Genomic DNA, 15,172 nt, shown 5'->3' with positions numbered 1-15,172 from the left:
TCCCCTGGGGAGACTCAGAAGCACCCCAAGATCCATGGCAACAATGGAGAGGAATCCTCAGGTTCCGGCCCCGACTCCACACAAGGTCTTAGGCCCCGGCATGGACGGGAGAGGAATCCCGAGATGGCCACTAGCAACTCGCATGGGGACTGGCCTCTCCTGAGGCCACCAGAGCGGGTCACTGTGGTCCCCGTCGTAACTCGAGAAGACCTGCCGCAACTCGAGAAAATCCAGGAGGTTCTCCCCTCCAGGCAAGATGAGGCCCATTTCCGCTGAGGCGTCTCAAGGCTGATCACAACTCACCTCTGGAACTTCGAAAGGGTCCTTCACTCCCTTGGTGCGAGTCAAGAAGTTCCCCGACATACCCGTCTCCACTCGAGAGGAAACACGAGGGTCCCGCCCACATCGAGAGGAGCCCCGTTTCCGCCTCGTAGCTCGAGATGAGGGATCCTTTCCCTGCATCGTCGGGAAAGAGTTCCCGGCCTTCCCGTCGCATCTCAAGACGAGGCCCTCTCAACAGGAACGGCGAGAGGAACTCCAGGGTCGTGCCACCATTCCAAGAGTCCCCCAGATGTCTCAGTCCATTCCAGAGGAACCTCTTTTCCCTTCACCGGCTCGTCTTTCACGCCGAGGATCGACTCACACCAAGGTGGCACGTGGTACAGCGCTGTGGGAAAGCCTCGTCGGAAATCTTCGAGGGAAACCCGCAGATCCCTTGATCCACGTGACACGAAGCGTGACAGTACTGCTGCAGCTCGGGAGGAAAGGGCACGTGCATGCCACCACTCGAGACGAGGCCTGACTCCCCTGGGGAGACTCAGAAGCACCCCAAGTTCCATGGCAACACTGGAGAGGAATCCTCAGGTTCCGGCCCCGTCTCCACACAAGGACTGAGGCCCCGGCATGGACGGGAGAGGAATCCCGAGAGGTCCCCTAGCAACTCGCATGGGGACTGGCCTCTCCTGAGGCCACCAGAGCGGGTCCCTGAGGTCCCCGTCGTAACTCGAGAAGACCTGCCGCAACTCGAGAAAATCCAGGAGGTTCTCCCCTCCAGGCGAGATGAGGCCCATTTCCGCTGAGGCGTCTCGACGCTGATCACACCTCACCTCTGGAACTTCGAAAGGGTCCTTCACACCCTTGTTGGAAATCAAGAAGTTCCCCGACATACCCGTCTTCACTCGAGAGGAAACACGAGGGTCCCGCCCACATCCAGAGGAGCCCCGTTTCGGCCTCGTAGCTCGAGATGAGGGATCCTTTCCCTGCTTCGTCGGGATAGAGTTCCCGGCGTTCCCGTCGCATCTCAAGAGGAGGCCCTCTCAACAGGAATGGCGAGAGGAACTCCAGGGTCGTGCCACCATTCCAAGAGTCCCTCAGATGTTTCAGTCCATTCCAGAGGAACCTCTTTTCCCTTCACCGGCTCGTCTTTCACGCCGAGGATCGACTCACACCAAGGTGGCACGTGGCACAGACCTGTGGGAAAGCCTCGTGGGAAAGCCTCGAGGGACAGCCTCGAGGGAAAGCCACAGATTCCTTTATCCACGTGACAGGAAGCGTGACACTACTGCTGCAGCTCGGGAGGAAAGCGCACGTGCATGCCCCCATTCGAGACGATGCCTGACTCCCCTGGGTAGACTCAGAAGCACCCCAAGATCCATGGCAACACTGGAGAGGAATCCTCAGGTTCCGGCCTCGACTCCACACAAGGTCTTAGGCCCCGGCATGGACGGGAGAGGAATCCCGAGATGGCCCCTAGCAACTGGCACGGCGACTGGCCTTTCCTGAGGCCACCAGAGCGGGTCCCTGAGGTCCCCGTCGTTACACGAGAAGACCTACCGCAACTCGAGAAAATCCAGGAGGTTCTCCCCTCCAGGCGAGATGAGGCCCATTTCCGCTGAGGCGTCTCCAGGCTGATCACACCTCACCTCTGGAACTTCGAAAGGGTCCTTCACACCCTTGGTAAGAATCAAGAAGTTCCCCGACATACCCTTCTCCACTCGAGAGGAAACAAGAGGGTCCCGCCCACATCCAGAGGAGCCCCGTTTCCGCCTCGTAGCTCGAGATGAGGGATCCTTTCCCTGCATCGTCGGGAAAGAGTTCCCGGCCTTCCCGTCGCATCTCAAGAGGAGGCCCTCTCAACAGGAACGGCGAGAGGAACTCCAGGGTCGTGCCACCATTCCAAGAGTCCCCCAGATGTCTCAGTCCATTCCAGAGGAACCTCTTTTCCCTTCACCGGCTCGTCTTTCACGCCGACGATCGACTCACACCATTGTGGCACGTGGCACAGCCCTGTGGGAAAGCCTCGTCGGAAATCTTCGAGGGAAACCCGCAGATCCCTTGATCCACGTGACAGGAAGCGTGACAGTACTGCTGCAGCTCGGGAGGAAAGCGCACGTGCATGCCACCACTCGAGACGAGGCCTGACTCCCCTGGGGAGACTCAGAAGCACCCCAAGTTCCATGGCAACACTGGAGAGGAATCCTCAGGTTCCGGCCCCGTCTCCGCACAAGGACTGAGGCCCCGGCATGGACGGGAGAGGAATCCCGAGAGGTCCCCTAGCAACTCGCTTGGGGACTGGCCTTTCCTGAGGCCACCAGAGCGGGTCTCTGAGGTCCCGGTCGTAACTCGAGAAGACCTGCCACAACTCGAGAAAATCCAGGAGGTTCTCCCCTCCAGGCGAGATGAGGCCCATTTCCGCTGAGGCGTCTCGAGGCTCATCACACCTCACCTCTGGAACTTCGAAAGGGTCCTTCACACCCTTGGTGCAAATCAAGAAGTTCCCCGACATACCCGTCTCCACTCGAGAGGAAACACGAGGGTCCCGCCCACATCCAGAGGAGCCCCGTTTCCGCCTCGTTACTCGAGATGAGGGATCCTTTCCCTGCTTCGTCCGGAAAGAGTTCCCGGCGTTCCCGTCGCATCTCAAGAGGAGGCCCTCTCAACAGGAACGGCGACAGGAACTCCAGGGTCGTGCCACCATTCCAAGAGTCCCCCAGATGTCTTAGTCCATTCCAGAGGAAACTCTTTTCCCTTCACTGGCTCGTCTTTCACGCCGAGGATCGACTCACAAAAAGGTGGCACGTGGCACAGCCCTGTGGGAAAGCCTCGTGGGAAAGCCTCGAGGGACAGCCTCGAGTGAAACCACAGATACCTTGATCCACGTGACAAGAAGCATGACACAACTACTGCAGCTCGGGAGGAAAGCTCACGTGCATGCCCCCACTCGAGAAGAGACCTGACTCCCCTGGGGAGACTCAGAAGCACCCCAAGATACATGGCAACACTGGAGAGGAATCCTCAGGTTCCGGCCCCGACTCCACACAAGGTCTTAGGCCCCGGCATGGACGGGAGAGGAATCCCGAGATGCCCCCTAGCAACTCGCATGGGCACTGGCCTTTCCTGAGGCCACCAGAGCGGGTCCCTGAGGTCCCCGTCGTAACTCGAGAAGACCTGCCGCAACTCGAGAAAATCCAGGAGGTTCTCCCCTCCAGGCGAGATGAGGCCCATTTCCAATGAGCCGTCTCCAGGCTGATCACACCTCACCTCTGGAACTTCGAAAGGGTCCTTCACACCCTTGGTGCAAATCAAGAAGTTCCCCGACATACCGTCTCCACTCGAGAGGAAACACGAGGGTCCCGCCCACATCCAGAGGAGCCCTGTTTCCGCCTCGTAGCTCCAGATGAGGGATCTTTTCCCTGCTTCGTCGGGAAAGAGTTCCCGGCGTTCCTGTCGCACCTCAAGAGGAGGCCCTCTCAACAAGAACGGCGAAAGGAACTCCAGGGTCGTGACACCATTCCAGGAGTCCCCCAGATGTCTGAGTCCATTCCAGAGGAACCTCTTTTCCCTTCACCGGCTCGTCTTTCACGCCGAGCATCGACTCACACCAAGGTGGCACGTGGCACAGCCCTGTGGGAAAGCCACGTGGGAAAGCCTCGAGGGACAGCCTCGAGGGAAAGCCACAGATTCCTTGATCAACTTGACAGGAAGCGTGACACTACTGCTGCAGCTCGGGAGGAAAGCGCACGTGAATGCCCCCACACGAAACGAGGCCTGACTCCCCTGGCGAGAGTCAGAAGAATCCCAAGATCGATGGCAACACTGGAGAGGAATCCTCAGGTTCCGGCCCCGACTCCACAGAAGGACTGAGGCCCCGGCTTGGACGGGAGAGGAATCCCGAGATGGCCCCTAGCAACTCGCATGGGGACTGGCATCTCCTGAGGCCACCAGAGCGGGTCACTGTGGTCCCCGTCGTAAGTCGAGAAGACCTGCCGCAACTCGAGAAAATCCTGGAGGTTCTCCCCTCCAGGCGAGATGAGGCCCATTTCCGCTGAGGCGTCTCGAGGCTGATCACACCTCACCTCTGGAACTGCGAAAGGGTCTTTCACACCCTTGGTGCAAATCAAGAAGTTCCCCGACATACCCGTCTCCACTCGAGAGGAAACACGAGGGTCCCGCCCACATCCAGAGGCGCCCCGTTTCCGCCTTGTAGCTCGAGATGAGGGAACCTTTCCCTGCTTCATCGGGAAAGAGTTCCCGGCCTTCCCGTCGCATCTCAAGAGGAGGCCCTCTCAACAGGAACGGCGAGAGGAACTCCAGGGTCGTGCCACCATTCCAAGAGTCCCCCAGATGTCTCAGTCCATTCCAGAGGAACCTCTTTTCCCTTCACCGGCTCGTCTTTCACGCCGAGGATCGACTCACACCAAGGTGGCACGTGGCACAGCCCTGTGGGAAAGCCTCGTGGGAAAGCCTCGAGGGACAGTCTCGAGAGAAAGCCACAGATCCCTTGATCCACGAGACAGGAAGCGTGACACTACTGCTGCAGCTCGGGAGGAAATCGCACGTGCATGCCCCCATTCGAGAAGAGGCCTGACTCCCCTGGGTAGACTCAGAAGCACCCCAAGATCCATGGCAACACTGGAGACGAATCCTCAGGTTCCGGCCCCGACTCCACACAAGGTCTTAGGCCCCGGCATGGACGGGAGAGGAATCCCGAGATGGCCCCTAGCAACTCGCACGGCGACTGGCCTTTCCTGAGGCCACCAGAGCGGGTCCCTGAGGTCCGCGTCGTAACTCGAGAAACCTGCCGCAACTCGAGAAAATCCAGGAGGTTCTCCCCTCCGGGCGAGATGAGGCCCATTTCCGCTGAGGCGTCTCCAGGCTGATCACACCTCACCTCTGGAACTTCGAAAGGGTCCTTCACACCCTTGGTGCAAATCAAGAAGTTCCCCGACATACCCGTCTCCACTCGAGAGGAAACACGAGGGTCCCGCCCACATCCAGAGGAGCCCCATTTCCGCCTCGTAGCTCGAGATGAGGGATCCTTTCCCTGCTTCGTCGGGAAAGAGTTCCCGTCCTTCCCGTCGCATCTCAAGAGGAGGCCCTCTCATCAGGAACGGCGAGAGGAACTCCAGGGTCGTGCCACCATTCCAAGAGTCCCCCAGATGTCTCAGTCCATTCCAGAGGAACCTCTTTTCCCTTCACCGGCTCGTCTTTCACGCCGAGGATCGACTCACACCAAGGTGGCACGTGGCACAGCCCTGTGGAAAAGCCTCGTGGGAAAGACTCGAGGGAAACCCGCAGATCCCTTGATCCACGTGACAGGAAGCGTGACAGTACTGCTGCAGCTCGGGAGGAAAGCGCACGTGCATGCCCCCACTCAAGTCGAGGCCTGATTCCCCTGGGGAGACTCAGAAGCACCCCAAGTTCCATGGCAACACTGGAGAGGAATTCCGGGCCCGTCTCCACACAAGGACTGAGGCCCCGGCATGGACGGGAGAGGAATCCCGAGAGGTCCCCTAGCAACTCGCATGGGGACTGGCCTCTCCTGAGGCCACCAGAGCGGGTCCCTGTGGTCTCCGTCGTAACTCGAGAAGACCTGCCGCAACTCGAGAAAATCCAGGAGGTTCTCCCCTCCAGGCGAGATGAGGCCCATTTCCGCTGAGGCGTCTCGAGGCTGATCACACCTCACCTCTGGAACTCCGAAAGGGTCCTTCACACCCTTGGTGCAAATCAAGAAGTTCCCCGACATACCCGTCTCCACTCAAGAGGAAACACGAGGTTCCCGCCCACATCCAGAGGAGCCCCGTTTCGGCCTCGTAGCTCGAGATGAGGGATCCTTTCCCTGCTTCGTCGGGAAAGAGTTCCCGGCGTTCCCGTCGCATCTCAAGAGGAGGCCCTCTCAACAGGAACGGCGAGAGGAACTCCAGGGTCGTGCCACCATTCCAAGAGTCCCTCAGATGTTTCGGTCCATTCCAGAGGAACCTCTTTTCCCTTCACCATCTCGTCTTTCACGCCGAGGATCTTCTCACACCAAGGTGGTACGTGGCACAGCCCTGTGGGAAAGCCTCGTGGGAAAGCCTCGAGGGTCAGCCTCGAGGAAAAGCCACAGATTCCTTTATCCACGTGACAGGAAGCGTGACACTACTGCTGCAGCTCGGGAGGAAAGCGCACGTGCATGCCCCCACTCGAGACGAGGCCTGACTCCCCTGGGGAGACTCAGAAGCACCCCAAGATCCATGGCAACACTGGAGAGGAATCCTCAGGTTCCGGCCCCGACTCCACACAAGGTCTTAGGCCCCGGCATGGAAGGGAGAGGAATCCCGAGATGGCCCCTAGCAACTCGCTCGGCGACTGGCCTTTCCTGAGGCCACCAGAGCGGGTCCCTGAGGACCCCGTCGTAACTCGAGAAGATATGCCGCAACTCGAGAAAATCCAGGAGGTTCTCCCCTCCAGGCGAGATGAGGCCCATTTCCGCTGAGGCGTCTCGAGGCTGATCACACCTCACCTCTGGAACTTCGAAAGGGTCCTTCACACCCTTGGTGCAAATCAAGAAGTTCCCCGACATACCCGTCTCCACTCGAGAGGAAACACGAGGGTCCCGCCCACATCCAGAGGAGCCCCGTTTCCGCCTCGTAGCTCGAGATGAGGGATCCTTTCCCTGCATCGTCGGGAAAGAGTTCCCGGCCTTCCCGTCGCATCTCAAGAGGAGGCCCTCTCAACAGGAACGGCGAGAGGAACTCCAGGGTCGTGCCACCATTCCAAGAGTCCCCCAGATGTCTCAGTCCATTCCAGAGGAACCTCTTTTCCCTTCACCGGCTCGTCTTTCACGCCAAGGACCGACTCACACCATTGTGGCACGTGGCACAGCCCTGTGGGAAAGCCTCGTCGGAAATCCTCGAGGGAAACCCGCAGATCCCTTGATCCACGAGACAGGAAGCGTGACACTACTGCTGCAGCTCGGGAGGAAAGCGCACGTGCATGCCACCACTCGAGACGAGGCCTGACTCCCCTGGGGAGACTCAGAAGCACCCCAAGATCCATGGCAACACTGGAGAGGAATCCTCAGGTTCCGGCCCCGTCTCCACACAAGGACTGAGGCCCCGGCATGGACGGGAGAGGAATCCCGAGAGGTCCCCTAGCAACTCGCATGGGGACTGGCCTCTCCTGAGGCCACCAGAGCGGGTCCCTGTGGTCTCCGTCGTAACTCGAGAAGACCTGCCGCAACTCGAGAAAATCCAGAAGGTTCTCCCCTCCAGGCGAGATGAGGCCCATTTCCGCTGAGGCGTCTCGAGGCTGATCACACCTCACCTCTGGAACTCTGAAAGGGTCCTTCACACCCTTGGTGCAAATCAAGAAGTTCCCCGACATACCCGTCTCCACTCAAGAGGAAACACGAGGTTCCCGCCCACATCCAGAGGAGCCCCGTTTCGGCCTCGTAGCTCGAGATGAGGGATCCTTTCCCTGCTTCGTCGGGAAAGAGTTCCCGGCGTTCCCGTCGCATCTCAAGAGGAGGCCCTCTCAACAGGAACGGCGAGAGGAACTCCAGGGTCGTGCCACCATTCCAAGAGTCCCTCAGATGTTTCGGTCCATTCCAGAGGAACCTCTTTTCCCTTCACCATCTCGTCTTTCACGCCGAGGATCTTCTCACACCAAGGTGGTACGTGGCACAGCCCTGTGGGAAAGCCTCGTGGGAAAGCCTCGAGGGACAGCCTCGAGGAAAAGCCACAGATTCCTTTATCCACGTGACAGGAAGCGTGATACTACTGCTGCAGCTCGGGAGGAAAGCGCACGTGCATGCCCCCACTCGAGACGAGGCCTGACTCCCCTGGGGAGACTCAGAAGCACCCCAAGATCCATGGCAACACTGGAGAGGAATCCTCAGGTTCCGGCCCCGACTCCACACAAGGTCTTAGGCCCCGGCATGGAAGGGAGAGGAATCCCGAAATGGCCCCTAGCAACTCGCTCGGCGACTGGCCTTTCCTGAGGCCACCAGAGCGGGTCCCTGAGGTCCCCGTCGTAACTCGAGAAGATATGCCGCAACTCGAGAAAATCCAGGAGGTTCTCCCCTCCAGGCGAGATGAGGCCCATTTCCGCTGAGGCGTCTCGAGGCTGATCACACCTCACCTCTGGAACTTCGAAAGGGTCCTTCACACCCTTGGTGCAAATCAAGAAGTTCCCCGACATACCCGTCTCCACTCGAGAGGAAACACGAGGGTCCCGCCCACATCCAGAGGAGTCCCGTTTCCGCCTCGTAGCTCGAGATGAGGGATCCTTTCCCTGCATCGTCGGGAAAGAGTTCCCGGCCTTCCCGTCGCATCTCAAGAGGAGGCCCTCTCAACAGGAACGGCGAGAGGAACTCCAGGGTCGTGCCACCATTCCAAGAGTCCCCCAGATGTCTCAGTCCATTCCAGAGGAACCTCTTTTCCCTTCACCGGCTCGTCTTTCACGCCAAGGACCGACTCACACCATTGTGGCACGTGGCACAGCCCTGTGGGAAAGCCTCGTCGGAAATCCTCGAGGGAAACCCGCAGATCCCTTGATCCACGAGACAGGAAGCGTGACACTACTGCTGCAGCTCGGGAGGAAAGCGCACGTGCATGCCACCACTCGAGACGAGGCCTGACTCCCCTGGGGAGACTCAGAAGCACCCCAAGATCCATGGCAACACTGGAGAGGAATCCTCAGGTTCCGGCCCCGTCTCCACACAAGGACTGAGGCCCCGGCATGGACGGGAGAGGAATCCCGAGATGGCCCCTAGCAACTCGCATGGGGACTGGCCTTTCCTGAGGCCACCAGAGCGGGTCCCTGAGGTCCCCGTCGTAACTCGAGAAGACCTGTCGCAACTCGAGAAAATCCAGGAGGTTTTCCCCTCCAGGCGAGATGAGGCCCATTTCCGCTGAGGCGTCTCGAGGCTGATCACACCTCACCTCTGGAACTTCGAAAGGGTCCTTCACACCCTTGGTGGAAATCAAGAAGATCCCCGACATACCCGTCTGCACTCGAGAGGAAACACGAGGGTCCCGCCCACATCCAGAGGAGCCCCGTTTTCGCCTCGTAGCTCGAGATGAGGGATCCTGTCCCTGCTTCTTCGGGAAAGAGTTCTGGGCGTTCCCATCGCATCTCAAGAGGAGGCCCTCTCAACAGGAACGGCGAGAAGAATTCCAGGGTCCTGCCACCATCCCAAGAGTCCCCCAGATGTCTCAGTCCATTCCAGAGGAAGCTCTTTTCCCTTCACCGGCTCGTCTTTCACGCAGAGGATCGACTCACACCAAGGTGGCACGTGGCACAGCCCTGTGGGAAAGCCTCGTGAGAAAGCCTCGAACGAAAGCCTCGAGGGAAAGCCACAGATCCCTTGATCCACGTGACAGGAAGCGTGACACTACTGCTGCAGCTCGGGAGGAAAGCGCACGTGCATGGCCCCACTCGAGACGAGGCCTGACTCCCCTGGGGAGACTCAGAAGCACCCCAAGATCCATTGCAACACTGGAGAGGAATCCTCAGGTTTCGGCCCCGACTCCACACAAGGTCTTAGGCCCCGGCATGGACGGGAGAGGAATCCCGAGATGACCCCTAGCAACTCGCATGGGGACTGGCCTCTCCTGAGGCCACCAGAGCGGGTCCCTGTGGTCTCCGTCGTAACTCGAGAAGACCTGCCGCAACTCGAGAAAATCCAGGAGGTTCTCCCCTCCAGGCGAGATGAGGCCCATTTCCGCTGAGGCGTCTCGAGGCTGATCACACCTCACCTCTGGAACTTCGAAAGGGTCCTTCACACCCTTGGTGCAAATCAAGAAGTTCCCCGACATACCCGTCTCCACTCGAGAGGAAACGCGAGGTTCCCACCCACATCCAGAGGAGCCCCGTTTCCGCCTCGTAGCTCGAGATGAGGGATCCTTTCCCTGCTTCGTCGGGAAAGAGTTCGTGGCGTTCCCGTCGCATCTCAAGAGGAGGCCCTCTCATCAGGAACGGCGAGAGGAACTCCAGGGTCGTGCCACCATTCCAAGAGTCCCCCAGATGTCTCAGTCCATTCCAGAGGAACCTCTTTTCCCTTCACCGGCTCGTCTTTCACGCCGAGGATCGACTCACACCAAGGTGGCACGTGGCACAGCCCTGTGGGAAAGCCTCGTGGGAAAGCCTCGTGGGAAAGACTCGAGGGAAACCCGCAGATCCCTTGATCCACGTGACAGGAAGCGTGACAGTACTGCTGCAGCTCGGGAGGAAAGCGCACGTGCATGCCCCCACTCAAGTCGAGGCCTGATTCCCCTGGGGAGACTCAGAAGCACCCCAAGTTCCATGGCAACACTGGAGAGGAATTCCGGCCCCGTCTCCACACAAGGACTGAGGCCCCGGCATGGACGGGAGAGGAATCCCGAGAGGTCCCCTAGCAACTCGCATGGGGACTGGCCTCTCCTGAGGCCACCAGAGCGGGTCCCTGTGGTCTCCGTCGTAACTCGAGAAGACCTGCCGCAACTCGAGAAAATCCAGGAGGTTCTCCCCTCCAGGCGAGATGAGGCCCATTTCCGCTGAGGCGTCTCGAGGCTGATCACACCTCACCTCTGGAACTCCGAAAGGGTCCTTCACACCCTTGGTGCAAATCAAGAAGTTCCCCGACATACCCGTCTCCACTCAAGAGGAAACACGAGGTTCCCGCCCACATCCAGAGGAGCCCCGTTTCGGCCTCGTAGCTCGAGATGAGGGATCCTTTCCCTGCTTCGTCGGGAAAGAGTTCCCGGCGTTCCCGTCGCATCTCAAGAGGAGGCCCTCTCAACAGGAACGGCGAGAGGAACTCCAGGGTCGTGCCACCATTCCAAGAGTCCCTCAGATGTTTCGGTCCATTCCAGAGGAACCTCTTTTCCCTTCACCATCTAGTCTTTCACGCCGAGGATCTTCTCACACCAAGGTGGTACGTGGCACAGCCCTGTGGGAAAGCTTCGTGGGAAAGCCTCGAGGGACAGCCTCGAGGAAAAGCCACAGATTCCTTTATCCACGTGACAGGAAGCGTGACACTACTGCTGCAGCTCGGGAGGAAAGCGCACGTGCATGCCCCCACTCGAGACGAGGCCTGACTCCCCTGGGGAGACTCAGAAGCACCCCAAGATCCATGGCAACACTGGAGAGGAATCCTCAGGTTCCGGCCCCGACTCCACACAAGGTCTTAGGCCCCGGCATGGAAGGGAGAGGAATCCCGAGATGGCCCCTAGCAACTCGCTCGGCGACTGGCCTTTCCTGAGGCCACCAGAGCGGGTCCCTGAGGTCCCCGTCGTAACTCGAGAAGATATGCCGCAACTCGAGAAAATCCAGGAGGTTCTCCCCTCCAGGCGAGATGAGGCCCATTTCCGCTGAGGCGTCTCGAGGCTGATCAGACCTCACCTCTGGAACTTCGAAAGGGTCCTTCACACCCTTGGTGCAAATCAAGAAGTTCCCCGACATACCCGTCTCCACTCGAGAGGAAACACGAGGGTCCCGCCCACATCCAGAGGAGCCCCGTTTCCGCCTCGTAGCTCGAGATGAAGGATCCTTTCCCTGCATCGTCGGGAAAGAGTTCCCGGCCTTCCCGTCGCATCTCAAGAGGAGGCCCTCTCAACAGGAACGGCGAGAGGAACTCCAGGGTCGTGCCACCATTCCAAGAGTCCCCCAGATGTCTCAGTCCATTCCAGAGGAACCTCTTTTCCCTTCACCGGCTCGTCTTTCACGCCAAGGACCGACTCACACCATTGTGGCACGTGGCACAGCCCTGTGGGAAAGCCTCGTCGGAAATCCTCGAGGGAAACCCGCAGATCCCTTGATCCACGAGACAGGAAGCGTGACACTACTGCTGCAGCTCGGGAGGAAAGCGCACGTGCATGCCCCCACTCGAGACGAGGCCTGACTCCCCTGGGGAGACTCAGAAGCACCCCAAGATCCATGGCAACACTGGAGAGGAATCCTCAGGTTCCGGCCCCGACTCCACACAAGGACTGAGGGCCCGGCATGGACGGGAGAGGAATCCCGAGATGGCCCCTAGCAACTCGCATGGGGACTGGCCTTTCCTGAGGCCACCAGAGCGGGTCCCTGAGGTCCCCGTCGTAACTCGAGAAGACCTGCCGCAACTCGAGAAAATCCAGGAGGTTCTCCCCTCCAGGCGAGATGAGGCCCATTTCCGCTGAGGCGTCTCGAGGCTGATCACACCTCACCTCTGGAACTTCGAAAGGGTCCTTCACACCCTTGGTGGAAATCAAGAAGATCCCCGACATACCCGTCTGCACTCGAGAGGAAACACGAGGGTCCCGCCCACATCCAGAGGAGCCCCGTTTTCGCCTCGTAGCTCGAGATGAGGGATCCTGTCCCTGCTTCTTCGGGAAAGAGTTCTGGGCGTTCCCGTCGCATCTCAAGAGGAGGCCCTCTCAACAGGAACGGCGAGAAGAATTCCAGGGTCCTGCCACCATTCCAAGAGTCCCCCAGATGTCTCAGTCCATTCCAGAGGAAGCTCTTTTCCCTTCACCGGCTCGTCTTTCACGCAGAGGATCGACTCACACCAAGGTGGCACGTGGCACAGCCCTGTGGGAAAGCCTCGTGAGAAAGCCTCGAACGAAAGCCTCGAGGGAAAGCCACAGATCCCTTGATCCACGTGACAGGAAGCGTGACACTACTGCTGCAGCTCGGGAGGAAAGCGCACGTGCATGGCCCCACTCGAGACGAGGCCTGACTCCCCTGGGGAGACTCAGAAGCACCCCAAGATCCATTGCAACACTGGAGAGGAATCCTCAGGTTTCGGCCCCGACTCCACACAAGGTCTTAGGCCCCGGCATGGACGGGAGAGGAATCCCGAGATGACCCCTAGCAACTCGCATGGGGACTGGCCTCTCCTGAGGCCACCAGAGCGGGTCCCTGTGGTCTCCGTCGTAACTCGAGAAGACCTGCCGCAACTCGAGAAAATCCAGGAGGTTCTCCCCTCCAGGCGAGATGAGGCCCATTTCCGCTGAGGCGTCTCGAGGCTGATCACACCTCACCTCTGGAACTTCGAAAGGGTCCTTCACACCCTTGGTGCAAATCAAGAAGTTCCCCGACATACCCGTCTCCACTCGAGAGGAAACGCGAGGTTCCCACCCACATCCAGAGGAGCCCCGTTTCCGCCTCGTAGCTCGAGATGAGGCATCCTTTCCCTGCTTCGTCGGGAAAGAGTTCCCGGCCTTCCCGTCGCATCTCAAGAGGAGGCCCTCTCAACAGGAACGGCGAGAGGAACTCCAGGGTCGTGCCACCATTCCAGGAGTCCCCCAGATGTCTCAGTCCATTCCAGAGGAACCTCTTTTCCCTTCACCGGCTCGTCTTTCACGCCGAGGATCGACTCACACCAAGGTGGCACGTGGCACAGCCCTGTGGGAAAGCCTCGTCGGAAATCCTCGAGGGAAACTCATAGATCCCTTGATCCACGGGACAGGAAGCGTGACACTGCTGCTGCAGCTCGGGAGGAAAGCGCACGTGCATGCCCCCACTCGAGACGAGGCCTGACTCCCCTGGGGAGACTCAGAAGCACCCCAAGATCCATGGCAACACTGGAGAGGAATCCTCAGGTTCCGGCGCCGACTCCAGACAAGGACTGAGGCCCCGGCACGGACGGGAGAGGAATCCCGAGATGGCCCCTAGCAACTCGCATGGGGACTGGCCTCTCCTGAGGCCACCAGAGCGGGTCCCTGAGGTCGCCGTCGTAACTTGAGAAGACCTGCCGCAACTCGAGAAAATCCAGGAGGTTCTCCCCTCCAGGCGAGATGAGGCCCATTTCCGCTGAGGCGTCTCGAGGCTGATCACACCTCACCTCTGGAACTTCGAAAGGGTCCTTCACACCCTTGGTGCAAATCAAGAAGTTCCCCGACATATCCGTCTCCACTCGAGAGGAAACGCGAGGTTCCCGCCCACATCCAGAGGAGCCCCGTTTCCGCCTCGTAGCTCGAGATGAGGGATCCTTTCCCTGCTTCGTCGGGAAAGAGTTCCCGGCCTTCCCGTCGCATCTCAAGAGGAGGCCCTCTCAACAGGAACGGCGAGAGGAACTCCAGGGTCGTGCCACCATTCCAAGAGTCCCCCAGATGTCTCAGTCCATTCCAGAGGAACCTCTTTTCCCTTCACCGGCTCGTCTTTCACGCCGAGGATCGACTGACATCCTTTTGGCACGTGGCACAGCCCTGTGGGAAAGCCTCGTCGGAAATCCTCGAGGGAAACCCGCAGATCCATTGATCCACGGGACAGGAAGCGTGACACTGCTGCTGCAGCTAGGGAGGAAAGCGCACGTGCATGCCCCCACTCGAGACGTGGCCTGACTCCCCTGGGGATACTCAGAAGCAGCCCAAGATCCATGGAAACACTGGAGAGGAATCCTCAGGTTCCGGCCCCGACTCCACACAAGGTATTAGGCCCCGGCATGGACGGGAGAGGAATCCCAAGAGGGCCCCTAGCAACTCGCATGGGGACTGGCCTTTCTTGAGGCCACCAGAGCGGGTCCCTGAGGTCCCCGTCATAACTCGAGAAGACCTGCCGCAACTCGAGAAAATCCAGGAGGTTCTCCCCTCCAGGCGAGATGAGGCCCATTTCCGCTGAGGCGTCTCGAGGCTGATCACACCTCACCTCTGGAACTTCGAAAGGGTCCTTCACACCCTTGGTGCAAATCAAGAAGTTCCCCGACATACCCGTCTCCACTCGAGAGGAAACGCGAGGTTCCCACCCACATCCAGAGGAGCCCCGTTTCCGCCTCGTAGCTCGAGATGAGGCATCCTTTCCCTGCTTCGTCGGGAAAGAGTTCCCGGCCTTCCCGTCGCATCTCAAGAGGAGGCCCTCTCAACAGGAACGGCGAGAGGAACTCCAGGGTCGTGCCACCATTCCAGGAGTCCCCCAGATGTCTCAGTCCATTCCAGAGGAACCTCTTTTCCCT

This window comes from Budorcas taxicolor, chromosome X (genome assembly GCF_023091745.1).
Source record: "Budorcas taxicolor isolate Tak-1 chromosome X, Takin1.1, whole genome shotgun sequence".
Taxonomy (NCBI): domain Eukaryota; kingdom Metazoa; phylum Chordata; class Mammalia; order Artiodactyla; family Bovidae; genus Budorcas; species Budorcas taxicolor.
Note: the sequence above shows the minus strand (reverse complement) of the source record.